The sequence below is a fragment of the Oratosquilla oratoria genome, chromosome 2, assembly GCF_046742065.1.
Source record: "Oratosquilla oratoria isolate Oo_2021 chromosome 2, ASM4674206v1, whole genome shotgun sequence".
Classification (NCBI taxonomy): domain Eukaryota; kingdom Metazoa; phylum Arthropoda; class Malacostraca; order Stomatopoda; family Squillidae; genus Oratosquilla; species Oratosquilla oratoria.
Genome location: NC_134778.1, coordinates 91143468 through 91150415, shown reverse-complemented (window position 1 = coordinate 91150415; position 6948 = coordinate 91143468).

Below are 6948 nucleotides of genomic sequence, written 5' to 3'. Positions count from 1 at the left end.
TTTTTCTTCAAAATTTGCACAAACTGTTCTTGGCACACCCACGTTCTCTTTGACCTTTCATCATGGTGATGTGACTCTACTTTGCCCTGGCTAATGCCATCCTTTGCCAATCTGCTGAGGAGTGAGCCCATAGCCAGAATGGAGCCTTGGTTGATTGAAATTCGTGTTTGCTTTGGCAGTAAGCAGGCCCCAGGTGACTAATATTATTGTGCAATATTCCATAATGCACAATATAACTGACGCTGTAGGGATGATATTGAAGAATGACACAATATAATGAAGACATCAAATGTACAGGCCAAACAAGTGTGCCTCTTCAAAACCGTCCCTACACCGGCAATATTGTACAATACGGAATATTGCGCAATAATATTGACCATGTAGCCCCCGCATTAGCTATAAAAAGGATCTACAAAGAACATCACTATGCTAAAGGTGTCGAATACTTTTTTTTTTCCACGGTCGTATACGTCTGCTCTTCAACTTCTATCTCCTAGTATACCTCTGTCAAACATTCCTACGTCTACCACTTGAATTCGTCCCTCATCTCATAATTTCTAACATACATTGTAACTTTCATATGTATTCGTTCAGCCTCTCTCCTCTTCCATTCGTTCATTTGCCTTTGGTCGCATAAAGTATTTGCAATTTCGTCCACTCTTTCCTTATTCTATCCCCCGTCTTTTTTTTTTTTTTCTTGGCCCGATTTTCTATATGAATTTATATTCATTCGTACTTCTTTGACATCTTCCATGTCTTCGTTCAATCTTCCTGGTTTTTCCGTACTAGATGTTTGGCTTGGTTCCAAAAGCTCGATACTGATATTTTTCTTAACCTGCTTGTGAGTGTTGACGTCAAATGCATTATATTCAGATAAGAGTATTTTATTTTACATATAGTTGTTCGCCGCGAGAAAAATTACGCGTTTCTTTATTATCTGACCTGCTCTTGTCTCACCCTCATCTTGTTAGGGCTTGACGTCCTGCTCCCTTATGATATATATATATATATATATATATATATATATATATATATATATATACAGTATATATATATATATATATATATATATATATATATATATATATATATTATATTTCTGGTGTTGTCCACTCTGTTTGGTGTCTACGTTTGGTGACCTTTGGTGACCTCCGGGAATGACGACCAAATGCTCTGACTCTCGGTTGTCGTAGTGCTCATCTCTGGCCTATCACTTCCAGGCGAGGCGCCCTACCTCGCTCGGTCACCACACTCCTCAGTCATATGAACATTCATATTTTTGTTCATACGTTCACATATTCGCTCTCTTTCTCTCTCACTCTCTCTCTACCTCTCTCTCACTCTCTATATCCCTCCCTTTGTCCTTTCTCTCCTCTCTTCTCTCTCTCACACACTCTCTTTCGCCCTTTCTTCCCCTTCCTTCTTTCTCTCCCTCTCTCTCTCCTTTTCTCCTTCCCCTTCTGTCACCCCCTCCCTCTCCCTCTCTCTCTTCCTCTTTCTCCCCTTTTCTCTCCCCCTCTCTCCCCTCTCTCCCTCTCTCTCCTTTTCTCTCACCCCCTCTCTCTCTCTCCCTCTCTCTTTCCATCTTTCTCCCCCACTCTCTCTCTATCTCTCTCTCTCTCTCTCTCTCTCTCTCTCTCTCTCTCTCTCTCTCTCTCTCTCTCTCTCTCTCTCTCTCTCTCTCTCTCTCTTTCTCTTTCCCTCTCTCTTCCTCTTTCTCTCTCCCTACTTCTCTCTCCCTCTCCCTTCCTCTACCTATCTCCCTCGCTCTTCTTCTCTCTCCCACACTTATACACACACACTCACACTATCCCTCTCTATTTCTCTTTCTAACACGCAGACAGACAGACACACACACACACGAGCGCCTAAACTACCTGTTATTTTCTTCTTCCTCTTCTTCCCCTTCTCTGGCTTTCTCCATCTGAATTTCACACGATAACATAGACACTCGCCATTCGTTTGTCTTTTGTTGTGAGGCAAATGATATTGCAATCATATCCTCCAGAACCCTGCGGTGGCAAAAGAAAAACAAAAGCATTACGAGAGAAGGCTTGAGAGAAATGCGACTTGGCTAAACTTCATTAAGCTGCACCTAACATTTAGTGTTACCAAAACACGAGGCAGACCATTAGCGTCAAGAGGAATAGATTAGATTCTCGGGTTCATCAGGTCTGTGCCACAATTTTGATCTTTGTTGATCTGTTCATGCCTTTCCTGTCTACTTCACATTCTCTCTTTACACCCTCCCTCTCTCCCTCCCTCCCTCTCTAAATTATCTCTCTCCCTCCCTTTCTCTCTCTCTCAACCTCCCCCCTCACTCTCCCTCCCTCACTCCCTCTCTCTCTCTGTGTGTATATATATATATATATATATATATATATATATATATATATATATATATATACATACACCTTTCTGTTTACCTCTCTCTTTACCTCTCTGTTTACCACTGTTTACCTCCGAGATGATTTGAGATTGTTACTGATAATTACGGCGAGATCCTTTTAACTATTCACTTTTGATAACAAATTTCCAAATAACTTGTAATCATACTGACTGTTATTTTTACCTATGGGCATAACTTTGCATTTTCTTGTGTTAAATTTCATTGGCTGCTTTTCATATCATTGCTGTAATTTATCTAAATCTTTTTGAATATCTAATTGGTTTACGTGATCATTTGCCATTCCGCACAGTTTTGTATCATCAGCAAATTTGGAGGTAATAGATTTTTGTCCGTGGTCTATATTATTTATATATGCTATGAATAGAAGTGGCCCAAGAGCGGAACCCAGAGGAACTCCACTCGTAACATTTTTTCAACTAGAAGTTTTTGCCATTTAAACAACTCTCTGTTTTCGATCATTCAACCAATTTCTAGTCCAGCTTAATAGGCAACCACTTACTCTGTGTGAAGCTAATTAAGTAAGTAGCCTCTCGTGGAAGACGATATCAAAAGCTTTAGAAAGTCTAGATATATCAAATCGATATCGCTTCTTTAGCCATAATTCGAGATGACTGTGTTGTAGAATTCGAGTCGGTTAGTCACTTAAGAACATTTCCGTCTGAATCCATCCTGGTTATCATTTATCGAACAGTTACTTTCTAAATGATGTTCGATAGCATCTCTGATGATAGTTTCCATAATTTTTCCTACGATTAAAGTCAAGCTTATAGGTCTGTAGTTGTTAGGTTTCTTTTTGTCACATTTTTTGAATGTGGGAGTAAAGTTAGCTAGCTTCCATTCTCTTAGCATCTCCAGATATGATGGATTTCTTGAAAATAATTTCTAATGGAACAACAATCTCATTTTCCATTTCCTTTAAGATTTCTGGATGCTGAAGTAAGTTCACCCTAGACCTTTCACAGGTTTCAGTTTGAAGTTCACTTTAAGGTGTTTCGTTTACAAATATGGAGCTAAAATAGTTGTTTAGAATACCACACATTCCTTCATTTGAATATTCAACTTGACCGTCAACATATAATAGTAGGTCAATGTGATTCCTAATAACCTTTTTACCTCTAATGTAACTATATAATTATCTGGGATTCTCTTTGGATTTATCATCGATATTCATTTCGTATTGTCTTTTTTTATTATTAATTTTTAAATCTCTCTGTATTATTACATAAATTTGATAGTCATTAGGTGCACCCAAGTACTTGTATTTCGTACAAGACCTGTCTCTTTTTAGCAATACTTTTTCAATTACTTTGAAACATTTGCCACATATGATCTACAGATATTTCGCTTAATTTTGCCTACCAATCTGTAAGCTGAAGGTCCTGACGTAGTCCTATGAACTAAGCTTTACTGAAATCGGGTATTTTAGAAACACAATTATCTACTCTAATTTTTTTTAGCAGTTCGAATCTAACTAAGTTGTGATCGCTACTTGCAATAGTTTTACCAACTTCTACATCGGTTTCCATACTTTTGGGGCTGGTGATCAATAGATTGAGTAAGTTTCTATGTCTTGTGGGCTCTTTTACATGCTGAACTAAGTAATTGCCGAGAAAATCTATCAATCTACTACTTATATGGCCATGTTCAAGGGTCATTCAATGTCAGTAGAAATGAAATCACCCATTATCAATAAGTTCCTGTTGCAGAAACTAGACAGTTCTTGAAACAACAGTTTGTCGTCTACTAATGATAATGTTTTTGGCCAATATATTACGCCTATATTCACTTATCATCCACTTGTTTGGGATAATTCTACCCACAAACTATCATATGTATCATGTTTCACTTTTTCTAAAACACAGGCATGGATTTTGCTTTTAACGTGCAACAGAACACCTCCACCTTTCTTTTGGTTTCTATCCTTATGAAAGTGTTTAAATCCCGCAATGTTAGATTCTGTTTTAAACTCTTTCCCATTTAATCATGTCTCGGTTATTCCTATCATATCGAGATTTTTGCTTTTGACATACTCCTGCATTTCTTAGAATTTATTCCTAATACTACGAGTATTAAAGTACATGGTATTAAGAAACTCGTGATTATTTCTTTTTGACACGTTTTGTTGTTTACTGACACCTTACTCTATTTTAACATTCGGTCCTTCACTGACATTCAATGGCTCATGGACATATGCTCCATCACGGACATCTGGTCTCTCACGGCCATCCGATCTCTTATTTATACCTTGTCCCCCTACGTCACCGCGTTCCACACTGCTCACTCGTCGTTCATTGACATTCTGTTAGGCATCCCTTCCTAAAATGATATTGTCCTCCACTGACATTATATCCTACCGTGATGTTTTGTCCTCCACTATCATTACATACCATCGTGATGTTTTGTCCTCCACTATCACTATATCCCATCGTGATATTTTGTCCTCTACTATTATTGCATCCCATCGTGATACATTGTCCTTTGATATTACATCCTAATATATTTCGTTTTTGCCGACATTATACCTTAAAATATTTTGTCCTACACTGACATATTGCTCTACATTATTGCTATACCCTACTTTGTTTTCACCAATGCACGCTATCTCCCCTTCCCTTTGTGTTTGTACCCCAAAAAAGGAACTAGTTCATTACAAACTCCCACAAAGAGGTTTGTAAGAACATCTTTGCCTCTGCGAGTGAGGTAGATCCCATCGAAAGCATAAAGGTCATGACGCCTGGAAAAGAGATACCAAGGATCAAGAAAGTGGTATTCCAGTTACGTGCACAATCGCGATATCCTCTCATTGATCCATATGTCTCTACTGTTCCAACACGAGCCAGCGTAGAACCTCGGAAGGATCCCACAGACTACGTGACGGCTCCCACGTTCCTTCATCTCCTGAGAAAGGACCTTGCAATTCCGAACAAGTTCCTCTGATCTCACCCTATCCTATCGTTACTTCCCGTATAAACAATCGTAACCGTGTTCGTCAACCTTTGCTCCCTGATGGTCTGGGTACAATCGGCGATCCCACCGCCCGGTTTACATATAAGCTTGCAACGTTGTTTAGTCTTCCGCTGCAGGATGTCGTCATAGCCTTGCACCATGAAGTACCCCACTATCAAGAACTCTTGATTTTCAGCCACCTCATCCTCCAGCAGAGCAAAACGATTGGCTAGAGCCAGTGATTGCTCCGCAGGGCAGCCGCTTGCCGAACGTGGGCTTTACAAACGGGACTCCACGGAGCACCACTCGCTAACGGCGGTGGCAGAAGTGGAAGAGGTGGAACGCTCTTTGGGTTGTGGGGAGGATTCATTCTTCTCACAGAGCGCACTTTTGAGAAGACTAATTTCCTCCTCACACATCCTGAGACGGTCCTCCAGGTTCATACAACCTTCACAAGCCATGTCGCTCCTTCGGCAATACAAATGGCAAAGAAAAAATATAAATCAGCAAAAGAAACAAAAGCGGTCACTAAATAAATGAAATACACGAAGCTTACTCTGCTTACCTTATACTATTACTCCTACCTTTGGAGTACAGTAACAGATTACTGTTGTGATTCTAAATTACCAGAACACTACACTTTATCTTATACTTGTAACTACATACAGTTACAAAAACACAACACAATCACTTGTCACTATTTCTCCTTCACTTCATCTGCATATCATTCTTGCTTTTCCTCCTTTTTTTACCTTTTTCCCTCTGTTAGTCTCCATTACCATCTATTCTCATTTTTCTTTGTCTTTCACCACCATTTCCCCTCTTTTTCATTTTCCTCCTCTCCTTTCCTTCCTCTTTTTATCTACTTTCTTCTCCTCTTACTTCCCCTCTTTCACTTCGAATCTCTCAGATTTTTTTGATTTTTTTTTTTTGTAAATCCACTGTATTCAGTGCTTAGTGCCCTTATCGTGTTGTAGGTACGCACTTCTTCGATTTTCTTTGACAATTGCTGACATTTGGTCTTAGTTCTCGTGCTTTATTTGTCTTAATTTTTCTATGTGTTCACATCTCCCCACTTTTCTGATTCGCTCAGGAGCCGTCGCTCTCAAGAACATAATTTCGCTGTAGCCAAACGATTTCATTCGGCTAGAAGGAACCTCCATTCCACTGTAAATTAAAGAGGACCTCAAATATCCCGTTTGAGAATGTTGTCGCACTACAGCATTCAATTCTCTTTCTCCTCAAGTAACTTCATTAAGTTGAAAGAAGCCCTTATACCTTGGAGAGTGAAAGCTACCACCTTCCAATATCTTTCTCCATCTTTTTTTTTAAGAAGTTTGTTTGCCATTTGTTGACGTCTTTCGTTTTTCATCTGACCCATTTGTCAATTTTCGTTATTCTTTTCTGTGTCCTCTTCCCGTTAAGAGCAATGTGTTTACATATTTTTTTCTAATGTTTGCATTTTTTTTTTTTTTTTTTTACTTTCGATTTTTCTCTCCTCAGAATGACGATAAACTTTATGTATTTTTTCTTTTGCAAACCATCTCTTCCCATTAAAAATGTCATTTCTTTTTACTTGTATCTTCCTCGTT